We start from the raw sequence: 14,731 nt of genomic DNA on the forward strand, positions 1-14,731 counted from the left end.
ATCTCACAACCCAGATATGTATGCAGAAAAAAAATACATTATTCTTAAGAAAGTCATAGTAATTGTTGTTATGTCTGTGTTTTTGGAGCCAAAGAGAAGGGAAAAAGGAAACAGAGAAACCTTCCTGAACCTTATTTCAAAATATCTGTGACCTTACAGTCCCAGTTATTTCTCTGAGAAACATTATCAGATGGAGTTACTGCCCAAAAAGCAGCTGGGTAGTCCAGTATCACACTTTTGCCTCACCTGTGAGGTGTGTTATAAGTTGAATCAATGGAGAGGACTTTGGTGATATTGCTGACAGTAGTGATTAATAAGAAGAAGACATAAAAACTATGTTTTTGAAAACTAAAAAAATTATCAGTTTTGAGGTACCAATAGAGAACTGAGGACATGAAATGGAGGGTGATTTCTCCATGAGTGTTTGTACTATGATCACCCAAACATCTGTTGTCAGTTTTATCTTGAGACCTGGAACATTTTATGTCAAGGACAGCTAGCACCTGAGATCATAGGTAGAAAATCTCTTGATTTAAACTGTTTTTTGTTTTTGTTTTTGTTTTTTTTTTTACAAAGAATCCTCGTCCAGTTATGCATCCTCAAGAATGATGCTGGGACTTTTAAGTCTGTGTCCACCCTGCATCTGGTAGTATGCAGGTCCACACTGGCCACCCAGTTTGACATGACTTGTGTGAATCCAACTTCATGATGATGATAATACCTAGCTGCCCCTCCACCCCCATCGAACATATTGTCACCACGTGGGATGACATGGAGAAGATCTCTCACAACACCTGGCATTTTCTAATGAGCTGTACGGGATATCAAGGAACACCCCATGCTCATCAAGGCCTATCTGAACCTCAAGGACAACCTTGAAAAGAAGATTCAGATTCTCCTGGAGACTTTAAACAACCCAGCCATGTATATAGCCATTCAGGCCATGTTGTCTCTGCAAGCCTCTGGCCCTACCAGTGGCATCGTGATGGGCTCCGGCTGACAGGGTCACTCACACTGTGCCCATCTATGAGGACAAATCTCTCCCACAGGCCATCCTGCGTCGGGACCTGGCTGAGGGGACCTGACAGGTAACTGTATGAAGATCCTGATTGACCTTGTTGTCTACAGCTTCACCAACAGAGCCGGGTGGGAAATCATGTGTAACATCAAAGCTTTGTGCTACTTTGCCCCGGACTTCGAGCAAGACATGACCACTGTTCTATCTTCCTTCTCCCTGGAGAAGAGCTATGCCTAAGTTATCACCATTGGCAACGAGTGCTTTCAATGGCCCAGACATTCTTCCCGCCTTCTTTCCTGGGCATGGAATTCTGCAGTATCCACGAAACTGCCCTTGATTCCATCATGAAGTGTGACATCATCACCTGCAGGAACCTCTATGCCAACACTGTGCTGTCTGGTGGCACTACAGGTACCCTGGCATTGCAGACAGGATGGTGAAAGAGATCACTGCTCTGGCTCCCAGCATGATGAAATTCAAGATTAACTCTCCTACTGAGCTCACATCCTCGGTGTGGATTGATGGCTCCATCCTGCCTTTCTGTCAAGGTTGCAGCAGACGTGGATAAGCAAACAGGAATACAACGAGTCCTGATGAGTCCGAACCCTCCATCATGTACTGCAAATGCTTCTAGGCCGAATGTTACTGAGTGAGCTGTTATACCTTTTCTTGATAAAACCTAACTTTGCTCAGAAAACAAAACAAAACAAATTGAGACAACACTGGCATGGCTTTGTTTTTAATTTAAAAAATCTTTTGTTTTGTTTTGATGCTTTTGACTGTGAATTTAAAAACATGAATTGTCCCAACACCCACATGGCAGCTATGAACCGTCCTTAACTCCTATACCAGGGGAATCTGAAGCCCTCTTCTGACCTCCACAGCATTGTAGGACATGGGTGCACTCAGATACACACAGGTAATACACTCATACAAATAAAATAAAAGTAATAAAATATTTTAAAATAAATAATAAATAATAAATGAATAAATGAATAAATAAATAAATAAATAAATAAATATAAATAACATGAATGGTGAAGGCAACAGCAGTCTGTTGGAGCAAGCAGCCCCAAGTTCTACAATGTGACTGGGAAATACGATTGTACATATTTTTTAAATAGTCATTCCTAGTATCCCTGGTTACAGGAATTCCTCACTCTCCCAAAAGACACCTCCACTTTCCAAAGGAGGATGACACAGCATTGTTTTGTTTAAGCTATGCACTGCAATTTTTTTAACTTCTACCTTAATACCTTCTTACTGTTTTTATTTTTGAATGAACAGTCATCTTGTTCCCTTCTTTTTGCCCTCCAAACGTGAAATGTATAAAGGCCTTTGGTCTCCCTGGGAGTGGGTTGAGATGTCAGGCATCAAGGAATTGATGAGCAGTTTAATAAAAGCACACACCTTATAACATAAACATACAAAAAGAATGGTGCTGAGCTCATAGGCACAAACATGCCTGTATCTGCCTTTTATGTGGATGTTGGGAGTTCAAAGTCAAGCACTCAGACTCATGTTTGAACAGTAATCAGCATTTATCCCTGAGCCATTTCCCTGCTCCCTCCTGGTTCAAGGTTATAATGATTTACATAAACGCACTGTAGTAATTTTGTTTAATCGAATAAAATCACAGATGATCACACCATGTACACTGAGAAACAGTATATTTCAATATAAACATTGATGATTTTCTGTTAAAAATTATGCCTGGCTACAAGGGCTTTTTGCTATATTCAGACTCCAAAGACTAGGATCTGATGTGAGTTCATTTATCATCTTAAGTTTAAGTTCTGTCTGCCTGTCTATCTCTGTCTCTGTCTCTCTGTCTATCTTTGTCTCTATGTCTCTATGTCTCTCTGTCTTTGTCTCTCTCTCTCGCTCTCTCTCTGTCTCTCTGTGTCTCTCTGTCTTGCTCTGTCATTTAGTTAGGAACATGAGCCAATAATAAATATTTTAAAAAGAAGATGACAGTAGTAGGTGCTTCTCTGGGGACTTATGACCTCTCCAGCTATTTATACTTGGCTGTTTAAAGTATCATGTATGTGTATCTTCCTACTGAGTGGACTGTAAGTACAATTAGACAACTGTTGAGTACTCTCAAGAAGAAAAAATTCATGACTGCACCAATAGAAATAGTTTGCCAGGCTGGTCACTGCTGTGGTTTTTAGACTTTACAGCTGGAAGGACCATTGATTTATTCTCTTCCTTAGCAGCTTGCATAATGTCTTCTAATACAATGAGAGTTAGTATTCTGGGATGGTGATTCCAGGTCAGTAGCATCTCAATTTCTCTAAGTCCTGTGTCTAAAGTATGTCATGCCTTCAGTAGTAGGGTCTTACTTTCAAGTTCTGGCAGGCAATCAAGAGCTATAGAAACAGACTATAATATATTGGGAGTCTCTTGAACTACTCTGATCAACTACTCAAAGGGAGGGTCCCCTTGCCTGGTGCAGTAACTTTTGTAATGGTCTTCAGCTATAGACATGTATTCATAAATATATAGTACATACAATTTTAATAATCTTATGAAATACTTCATTACTTTTGTTTTCTCAAATTACCAAAGTATTACTTATATATCTTTCCTCTCTCTCTCTCCCTGCATAGCCCTGTTTCTTCCTTCCCTAGAGTCCCCCATTTTCCCTATTCTCACCTTCATAACTCCTCTGTCCTACTAAGCCTCCCTCTCTTGAGCTCCTTCTTATTCTCCACTCCTCCCCAAGCCCCTGCCGCCATCCTTAATCTCTATTTTCCAGGTTCTTGTGATTACTTCAGGATATACATTCACATCTTACATTTTTACATAATTTCTTACTATATTCTAAATAAGCATTCCTATTTCACAGAAAAGTGTAGATTGCACCATTCATACAACTTCTTCTTGCAACAGATAGAGACTATTACAAAGTTCTATAATGGGTCATATGCAGAGAGTAAGTGACCATGAAATGTAAAACCCTAGGTGATATGTCTATAATACAATCTCTACACATAAGGCTTAGGGGATAACTTGGAAAAGGAGGCAGAAAGATTATAAGAGTCAGAAGAAACCAGATACCTGTTGCTAGTTAATGCATTCTAGACATGATAGAGAAGTTACACACATGAAATCTTCACAGTAATGGAGCCGAATAAGATCTGCATAATGACAAAAGCAGTTGACGTGGCAATTTTCATGGGGAAAATTTCACAAGGTCCCACCTTAAGATAAAGAGACACATGTGATCAGATTTCTCCAGGTTTAGCTCCTAAGGTTATCTAATCCCAAGTGGTCAGACCATTAAATGGACTTAGTAAAAAGTATAAACACACAAATGTATATATGAATGTAGAAATGCATATATAATAAGAATAATAAAAGAAGAGGGCAAGATGGGGGACTATGGGTTATGGATGGTAGGGAGCATAAATATTAAGATTTTTATTTTTATTTATTTGTTTTTATTTTTTATGTGCATAATGTTTTGTCTGCATGTATGTAAGTGCACCCATTTTGTGCAATGTGGAAGCCAGAGGAGGGCAATGGATCCCCTGTATCTGGAATTATAGATGGTGGTCATCAACCACCACATGGATACTGGGAATTAAAACTTCATCTTCTGAAAATGTAGCCAGGGTCCTAAACCACTGATCCATCTCTAAAGCCCAGATTAAGACGTTTTAAGATGTTTTGTATGACGTTCACAAAAATTTAATAAAATATGCACTGAAAAAAATATTTATTGTGCCAGGCGTGGTGGTGCATACCTTTAATCCCAGCACTCGGGAGGCAGAGGCCGGCAGATCTCTGTGAGTTCAAGGCTGGCCTGGTCTACATAGTGAGTTCCAGGACAGCTGGGGATACAAGGAGACCCCGTCTCAAAAAGGACAAAATTTATTGTGAAGGAGATGGTATAATGGATTGAGTTTGAGGGGGGACTGGGAAGGGAAGAAAAATGATGGAAATACAATACTTGGCCATGAAACTAAAAAAAATACAATAATTTTTAAAAAGTGTTTTGAAGAGATTTATATGATAATTAGTTTTCTGAGCATTTTATAATTGAAAATGATGATAAATACTCCTAAATTATGAGATTAGAGTTTCTTTGATTAAAAGTAATATCCCTTTAAAAAGAGTTGACTTATTTTGGACAAAAAAGTATATATTATTAAGATACATAGCTGTTTCCATAGAGGTCAGAACTCCTTTTCATTGTTACAATATAATTACTCGACTAGGGACCTCCACCGTATTTAGAAGTGAGAAATATGGACAGATGAGGATAATCACCATGTTTAGCTAATGGAAGTTCAGAGCATCAGAAACAAACTCTGGACTTCCCAAGGAGGTCTGAGGATGACAGAGTAAGAGGCAATTTCGAAGTCTTTTAGATAGGTCCACTGAAGGTGTACTCCAATTTCCTCACCCTGCTTCCCTGTTCAGCATGGAAGAAGCCAGAATGGTCTCTGTCTCTATTCCCTACTGGCAATTTGGGTAACCCCATCAGAGGATGGTGTGATAAGAATAGGAGGGAGGAATAGGATAGCCAGTTAGGGTAAAAAGACCCCAAAGAAATTAGCCAGTTTCTTGGCTAAAAGTCAAAATATCCTTGGGCCTGTTAGCAACATACTCTGGTCCAAAGACCAAAAATGTCAAAAGTATTTGGGAGCTTGTATCTAGTCCTTAAAAGATTTTAGGATTACCTCTTCAGAGGGCAGAATGTTGGAGGGGAGAGAGTGGGCATGGATTTGATCAAAACACCTTATAAGCATGCATGACATTCTCAATAAAGGTTTTGTAAAAATTGTAAAAAAGTTAAATATGTTTACTGAATCCTTTTTCTACAACTGTTTCTCATGTGAAAAAAATAGGAAGAAGGTAGTTCTTTATAAATAGAACAAAACACACACTCACAGAGTTGTGTGTAGACATATGGTGATTCTTTCCCATGCATTGTCATGATGGCTCCAGTAACTCATGGGTTTATATTTATATGTTCAATGCAATTAGCACTCCCATTTAATTCATCCTCCCACATGGCAGAACAGAACATAGATCTTAGAGAAAATCCTACCTATTTCATATCTCCAGACAAATGAAATTTCTTACAATAAACTGAACATGGATTCTTATATTTACAAGTAAGCTTACTATACACCTCCCATTCAAAAAGCTTCTTTTTTAACAGATGGAGCTGACTGAAGAATTCCACAACTGGTCAGACACAGAAAATATATGTCTGAGAGATGCCAAGTACTAGGTGACACATCTACATGTGAACCTCTTCACCTAAGACTCATCTAACTTAGCAGAACAAGGGGTAGAGAGAAAAATAATGCATCCCTCAACTCTCACCAGTAAAGATTACACAACAGAGTTCAATGCATACAGAAGGCCACAACTGGCCATGTTTTAAATAAAAGAGACTGCAGAATATGTATCCTTGAATGGGGACTCAAATACTGACTCTCACAGGCCTACAGCTCAAGAACCATTGTGGAAGAGGAAGTGGAAAGATTTTAAGAGAAATCATGCATTCAGAAGCAGGGACTTACTGGTCATTGGAAGCTTGCATGTGTGAATTTGTAGCACTGGTGGCATGGAACACAGGACCCATGCCTACTCAATTAGACAGGGGCCTAGAGGAGGGGAGAAATGCTTGGCAGGTTGTTCCAGGACTGAGAACTATTGGCGTTGAATGATGCTGGATCATGGATAGTATGCTTTATATATGATCTCTAGATGGGTTGACTAGACTCTGGTGGACAAATTTACAATGACGGACATTTGGGTACAAATGCTTGATGGAATCAGACTTAACATGCATTAAAAAATACATAAGGTTCAATTGGTACGTGGGTGACATCAATTGGGGTGGGGGTCTAAATTTAAAAATGTACTGTTGTATAAAATTACAAAAACTCAGTATTTTTTTTTTAAATACAGTGTCCAAGAAAAAGTAAAAAGCAGCTCTGTTTCTAAGCATAATCTGGTAGCTGAAAAGGATCACAGTCCATAGATGTTGGCATAAAAGGAAAAGAGAGGCATCAAAAAGATCACTCCACATGCAGATCTAGGCTCACTTGTAGACTCCACAAAAGGTTTTGAATAGGCAGGCACAGTCAGTCTGCCATCAATGTGTGTCGATAACACTAGGATGTTCATCAGTTAAAGCAGAGAGTTAACATATTTAAACAATCTCAGCTTCTAAAAAGTGAGAGAATAAAGGGAATTTTCTGTATAAAATGTATTTGATTATACTGTTTACTGTGGTGGCTATAAGAAACTGCAGAAAGCATTAAACACATAGGCCACTATGACAGTGGACAGTGTAGCATTATTCGTTTCTATTGTTGTAGTATTTAATCACATCATTTATTATAAAATACAGAAAGCCTTACCTGAGTAAAGACGTTTGTGCTGCATTGTCTTCCACTTTTAAACATAAAGTGAGATGTGGATTTTTACAGCTACAAAAATATAACAAATTAAATTAAGACAAGTGTTTTGTTGGCTTGGATGCATTTGAGGCATGCCAGATACAATTCTAGAGTTGATATTTATTAACAGACAATTAATGCAATTGAGAAGTGTTTTACATTTTTTTGTATATTTCAAATGGAAGAAGAAAATATTAATTTCTTCCAGCTACTAAGTTCAAATTGTCCAGCTTAGAATGAAACTGTGATACAGGGAAGCTCCAGAGCAGCCGAGTTCAATTCCCAGCAACCACATCAGTCACTGTTGTATGTAACCACAACTGCCTGTATTTTGAGATTTGGAGGAACCAACACCTCTTGCTTCCACTCACATGCACATCCCCCTCATATTTATAAGAAGTTAATTTTAAAAAGCTAAAGGCACAAAGGATTTGGAGGTGTAGCTACTAAAGACAGCACTTGCTTAGAGTGCCTACAAAGACCAGCGTTCAGTGCCTACACCACTACCAACAACAACAATAACTGTGCTCACTATTTTAAATTTTAGTCAGTAACCTGACTGTAAGATATTACCTGCCATTGTCACATTTAAATGGGAATGCTTAAAAATAAACATAACAGAATATGTGAGAAGTGTCCAAGAGAAACTGTAGAAGCAAAAACCCAGAGGACATTAATTTTACCATTAGCGATAAAAATAATGAAAATCATTAAAGAGTGTATCTCAAGTCTGTGAAAAAATTGGTTTTGAGTAACTTAGAATTATGTAATGATTATTATCTGTACAATTCAATGTATATGCAACAAAAACATAAATAAAAACTTATATAAAAGTCAAAAAAAAAGGTGCACTGATATGAACTCCAGGACGCAGAATTTAAAAGAACAATCATAAACATGATCAAAGAACTTAAAGAAAACACAAAAAACTCAAAGAACTCAAAGAGGAAAGGAAGCAACGTGTGATGGAAGTCCAAGGATGTATAAATATGTGGCTTAATAAAATATCAAAATCAATTCATGCCTTGAAACATGAATTCAGCAAAGCGATAGAAATAATGAAATGAACATGGGATTGAAAAACTCTATAAACCAATTAGAAACAACAGGAGTGTCACAAGCAGAATAAAAGAAATGGAAAACAGAATATGAAGACTGGATGGTGAAGTTGAAGATCTGGGCTATAAAGCTTATAATCAACAGCAAAGGAAGTTCTAGCAACTACACGAACTCATGGAAATTAAACAACACACTCCTGAATGATAAATGGATCAAAGAAAAACTTAAGAAAGAAATAAAAGTGTTGCTGGAACTAAATGAAAATGAGAATATAACAGAAAAAATCTCTGGGATACTTAAAATCAATCCTAAGAGGGAAGCTTAGAGTTATTAGTGCCTACATTAATAAACCAAAAACAGCACATGTAAATGACTTAACAGTGCAAATCAAGAGTCGGGAAAGGCAAGAACAACTCAACCCCATACCTAATAGATGAAAAGAAACAACAAAAACCAGAGCAGAAATTAATGAAATAGAAAAAAGAAATCAATGCAAAAAGTTATTGAATCTAAGAGTTGGTTCTTTGAAAGTTTAACCAAGATAGGTGGATTAATACTTTTCATAAAGAGGCAGGTTACAAAATCAACTTAACAAAAATCAGTAACTTTTCTATATACCAATAACAAGCAATAAGAAAAAGCATTCAAGGAAACCCTCCCATTCTAAATAGCTTCAAAAAATATTTAGGAATAAACCTAACTGAAGACATTAAAGATCTCGACAATGAAAATTTGAATCTCTAATAAAGAGAGAAGAAGACACTAGGAGATGGAAAGTCCTACCATGCTCACTGATTGGCAGAATCAATACTGTGAAAATGACAATTTTACCAAAAGCAATTTATAGATTCAGTGCAATCCCAATCAAAATACCCACAACATTCTTCACAGAACTTAAAAATAATTAACCTAAAATTCATATGGATTCACAAAAGACCCCAGAGAACCAAAGCAGTCTTGGGCAAAAGAACAACACTGGGGAGAATCACCATACCAGATGGTAGATTATATTATAGATCCAGTGGCCTGAAAGCAACCTCTTCTCTGTGTTCATGAACCAGCCCTCACTCTCACAATCTTTCTGTCCCGTCTTCCACCATGGTCCCTGAGTAATGGGTGAGTGAGGTTGAGTATAGGTGTCCTATGTAATGATACATACTCTGCTGTCTCTTATTCTTTAAAATGTGGCCAGTTGTGGCCTTCTGTATGCCTCACACTATGTTATAAGGAAGGTTTACTGGTGAGCGTTGAGAGATGCATTTGTTTCCAGGCTACCCCTTGTTCTGCCCTGTTCCATGCATCTTTGCTGTAGAGGTTCAATTTTAGACGTGTCACCTAGAATTTGGCATCTCTCACATGTATATTCTCTGTGTCTGAGCCACTGTGGAATCTGCCCTAGCCTCCATCTGTTGTAAAAAGAAGCTTCTTTGATGAGTGGTGTACAGTATGCTTCTCTATAAATATAAGGATCCATATTTAGCATATAGTAAGAAAATTAATTTTTCTAGAAATGTGAAAGACATATGGATTTTTCTAGGATCTATGTCCTCTCTTGACATGTGTATTTGTCTGAGTTTAAAGGGCCACCCATGAGTTTACTCCCATTTAGAGGGTTTTAGTTCCAATTAGATGGCTGTTGATTGCCCCCATATAATAGTGCCACCATTGCACCAATAGAGATAGTTTTCTGTCCTGTCATATTGTTTATTAGGGTTTAGGGCTGGGTTGAACCATTGATGCTTTTCTCTCTTGGTGATTGGCATATTATCATTTAGCATCATGATAGCTAAATTTCGGGTACAAGAACTCAGGTTAGTTCTTGCTCCATTACTCTAAGTCCTGAATCCAAATTATGTCCTGTCTTCGGTAGTAGTGTCTTAACTACTAATTCTGGGTGATAACAAAGATGTTTGGCAATAGCCTGTGTTATTTTTGGCATCTCCTGAATCATTCTCACCAACCACTAAAGAGGAGGTCTTCTGTCTGGCACTGTGTTCCTTGCCAAGCTATTCCCAGGAATACATGTGCTCAAATGCATAGATACTGTATGGGCATTTCTCATGGGTTTCAGGGGCAACACATTTCCCTCTGGTTTTCCTAGTCACCCCCCCAATTCATTCATTTCTACACTGTTCCCTCTCTCCTGGCCTCCTTCATCCCTCCTCAGTCCCAGTGCCCCTATATTCCCACCGTCCCCCAATAACGCCTGCTTCCCTCCATTCCTGCTCTCTTGATTTGCCCCTTCAACTTCATGTGTGGAACACATGAAGTCTGGTGGGGGTAGTAGGAGGTCTGCATATGTGTGAAGACCTAAATTTGATTAAGAAATGTTGTATGAAGTTACCAAAGCTCAATAAACATTTTTAATTTATTCATTTAATAACCACATGATTAGAAGAAACATTTTGTTACAGCTTTAACATGTTCAATAACAATTTCCAGAGCAAAGATACATCTCTCAAAAGTGGCTGTAAATTTTTTGTCTCACAGTTGAATTAATACTGTTATACAATACTGAACTCAGTATAAACCCTATAAGACATAAAATTGAATCATTTAAAAATATACTGTTTCTTACAGAAAGATTCATTGTTTATACTACTAACACTTAGATGTTGGCACATGCATCTCTAATCTCTATGCATCTGATTATTACTAGTCACAGTCACTTATACTTCGATCCTTGGCACCCAAGAATGCATATAAAGTCATTACGGAGATTTCAATGGTAATGTTTATCAATAAGCATTTTTTTTTTAAAAAGATACTTGTATCTGAAGACTCTTAAATTTAGCCTGGGCTCGGTGGTGCACACCTTTAATTCCAGCACTTAGGAAGTAGAGGCAGGTGTATCTCTGCTTGAAGTCAGCCTGGTCTACATAGTGAGTTCCAAGCCTGCTAAGGGTTACAGGGAGACACTGTCTCAAAAAGACCAAAACCAATGAAAATCAACAAAAAAACAAAAAAAGAATAAAAAAATTTCAGGGATTTTCAGATGACAGTGGGTAAAGGCAGTGCCATAAAACATTAACAAATTGACTTTGATCCCTCGAATTCACATAAAAAAGCTGAATCCAGCCAATACTGTAATTCTGAAATTTCAGCAATCCTGATTGGGAAAAGTAGAGAGACATAAGAGAACTTTACAGAACTTCTCAGACCAGCCATCCTGAAGTACACAGACAAGAAGAAACACTAAAGCAGAACAAGAGAACTGATTCATGAAAGTCAACTAACTTCCACGAGTGTGTAATGATACTCACATGAAATCATGCTTGCATACTTTTTGTTACTTTTCTGTTGCTATGATAAAACTCTGTGACCAAGGGAACTTAGCTTACCCTCGGTAACATGCTTCCTCCAGCATGGACACATGTTCTAAGACTTCTCAAAACAGCTCCGTCAACTGGGGACAAAACGGCCAAATACTTTGAACCTGTGGTTTGAATTATCATTCAAACCACCACATTGCAGTCCCTGCCCCTCATAGGCTCATGACCATATAAAATGCAACATGTCTTTAGTCTTCAAAGTCTCCATAGTCTTTACCAGTCTCAATGCTATTCAAAAGGCCACAGTCCAAAGTCTCTTCTGAGAGTCAGGGAAGTCACCTAATTGTAACCCTGCAAAATTAACAGACAAATTATATATTCCCAACATACACTGGAACTGAATACTTATTTACATTCCAAAAGGGAGGAACAGAGGCATAATGAGGAAATATTCGACTAAAACAAGATAGAAAACCAGCAGAGTAAAGACTAAATCTGGTAGCTCCACATATGACTTTGGGGACTTTACTTCCAAAGGTTTTAGAAATCTCAACCTCTCCAACTTTGCTGTATGTTACATTTCTCTCTTGGGCTGCTATACTTCCTCTATGCAGCTGTATTTGGCAGATGTCTCACATGTCTGGTGTCATGAATGTCTTGTTGGGGTCTCCACTGCCAAAAAGACTTTACCACCATACCTTCAGGCAATGGTCTCTCAGGCCCTCTTGGCCTATCAGGGCATTCTTTATCCAGGAATGTCCTGCTGCATGCTTTGTTGCCTTGGTGGCTCTCTGAAATCATGAAAGAAAAATTGATGACCCCTTCCCTCTTCCATTTTTTTATTCCTTAAAGCCAGCACCAGGTGGAAAATACTGCCAAGTTTGGCTGCAAGTTTGGGATGAACCCCAGCCTGCTTCATCCACAGTAGAAGCTTTTTCTCTCCAGTGGTTTTCTAGTAGAAAACCCTTGCTGCATTTTCTTTTACAAGTTGGTGGTTAGCTGGTATGGTCTTGCCCTGGAAGCACTCTCTCCATGGTTTAAGTGCAAATCTCTAGGTTTCTCTTTAATCACTTTAATTACCATATTAAAGGAATCTTCTCCTTCAGCCTTCCAAAATTAATCTTCCTAGTGCTCTTTTCAATCCAAACTGCACATTCTGTATTTTTTTCTGCCCCATTTGCTCTTTTTCACTGTAGAGTTCCACAATATTCACCATTAACAGACACATCACAGTTTCTACATTAGGCAGTTTTGAAATATTCTCTGCTAATGAAATTAGTCCACTATTTTTCAACTTAGCTACAGGCACATGCTTAGGCTGTGGGCAGGGTAGCCAGACTCTTTACTAAAACATCCCAGTTTTTGTTCAAGTCCTTTTTTTCCTCTGGAACAACATTGTTCTCAGCAGTACTTTCTTCCTGGCTCCTACCAGAATGGCCCATTAAGTTTTGCTTACAGCATTCAACTGCTTTTCTAGTCCAAACATCCAAAGTCTTCCACATTCCTTCAAAATCTCACATGGTGAGGTTTGCCACAGCAACACCTGATGATCCTGGTGCCAATTTCATTTTTAGTTACTTTTCTGTAGCTGTGAGAAAGCACTGTGACCAAGAGAACTTTTGAAAGGAAGAATTTACTTAGCTTGGGGCTACAAAGGAACGGCTAAACACAGAAAACAGAGAGTGACTCAAATCCAGGAAGGCTTAAGAACTCTCTAAGCCTACCCCCAGTGACTTGCTTCCTATAGCAAGGTCACACCTTCTAAGGCCTCCCAAAACAGCACCACAGAATGCATGAAATCCTGGGGGCAGGCTATGAGGGGTACTAATAGGTGAAGATGTGTTGTATGAAATCAGCAAAATTCAATAAAAATATACAGTAAAAAAATAAGTCTATAATTCATCTTAATTATGATTCTAGCTGCTTTTCTATGCTGTAACAAAACACTCTTGACCAATAACAACTTGGGGAGCAAAGGGTTTGTTTTGTCTTACATCTCTGAGGTGACAGTTCATCACTGAGGGAGACCAACATAGGAACTCAAGTTGATCATTTTCATTAACTCTGAAAATTATTTTGATTAGATGGTGGTACCTGTGGAATTATTAGTGTTAATAGTGTTTTATATAGTGAATTGTGTGGGGTTTTTTTAATGCCTGTGAAAAAAATCATGAACTTTGTATCTTTCAGTCTTTCCAAAGCAGCTTCTCTCAGAGTTCTAAAGATTGGCAGTACAGAACAGGTCTCATGGGGCTAAAATGAAATCTATTCTTTTGCTACTGCCACTGTCTTGCACTGCCATTCTCCATTGACATCAGAACCCAGCTTCTTCTGTCTTCTAAGGTAAACTTAAGACTAGTTTATTTCTAATCACCCTCAAGTGTTGGGAGCCATGCTCGACATAGGCATTGGAAATTAGATGAGTGCCACTTTAAGAGCTTCTGAGCTCTCCACCTCAGTGGTTTGAGCTGACAGGCTGTACCTGCATGATAAAGCAGGTCTTCTAGAAAGTTAGTTTTCAGTTCAGTCTGCGGGCAACAGTACGTGCTGTATCCATAGTTACCCTTTTGTTCCTTTTAGGAAAATCTCCTTGGTGACCCCAATTCTGAGTCCTATATAAGATCTGTGATCCTCACAACAGAGAGAGCCATCTTGTAATCACTCCCCTACCTGTAACTGTTTTTCTTTAAATAAATTCCTCATAAAACTTCAGAGTTTTATGAAACTCAGAGTTTTATGAAACTCAGAGTTTTGTCTGAGTTTCTTTCTTGTTGAAGACCCAAGCCTGGTGGGCTTGGGGGGTGTTGGACACTCAAGGCCTTAGATAGTAATTTGGAATTGCTGATGGTTCCAGTCTTGTGGACTGAACAACAGTCTTGTTCTCAGACTCTCCAGTGTAAGGGCAACTATTGGATTACAAGAATCAATCATATAAATCAGTCTAATATATTATA

The 14,731-nt window shown here is 38.3% G+C and overlaps 1 pseudogene; it reads left to right on the top strand.

Annotated features, from left to right (window-relative positions):
- The first annotated feature begins 744 nt into the window (after positions 1-744).
- On the top strand, positions 745-1,652 carry LOC103747908 (annotated as a pseudogene).
- Positions 1,653-14,731: the final 13,079 nt, after the last annotated feature.

The sequence above is a fragment of the Nannospalax galili genome, unplaced genomic scaffold, assembly GCF_000622305.1.
Source record: "Nannospalax galili isolate Female #2095 unplaced genomic scaffold, S.galili_v1.0 scaffold1345, whole genome shotgun sequence".
Classification (NCBI taxonomy): Eukaryota; Metazoa; Chordata; class Mammalia; order Rodentia; family Spalacidae; genus Nannospalax; species Nannospalax galili.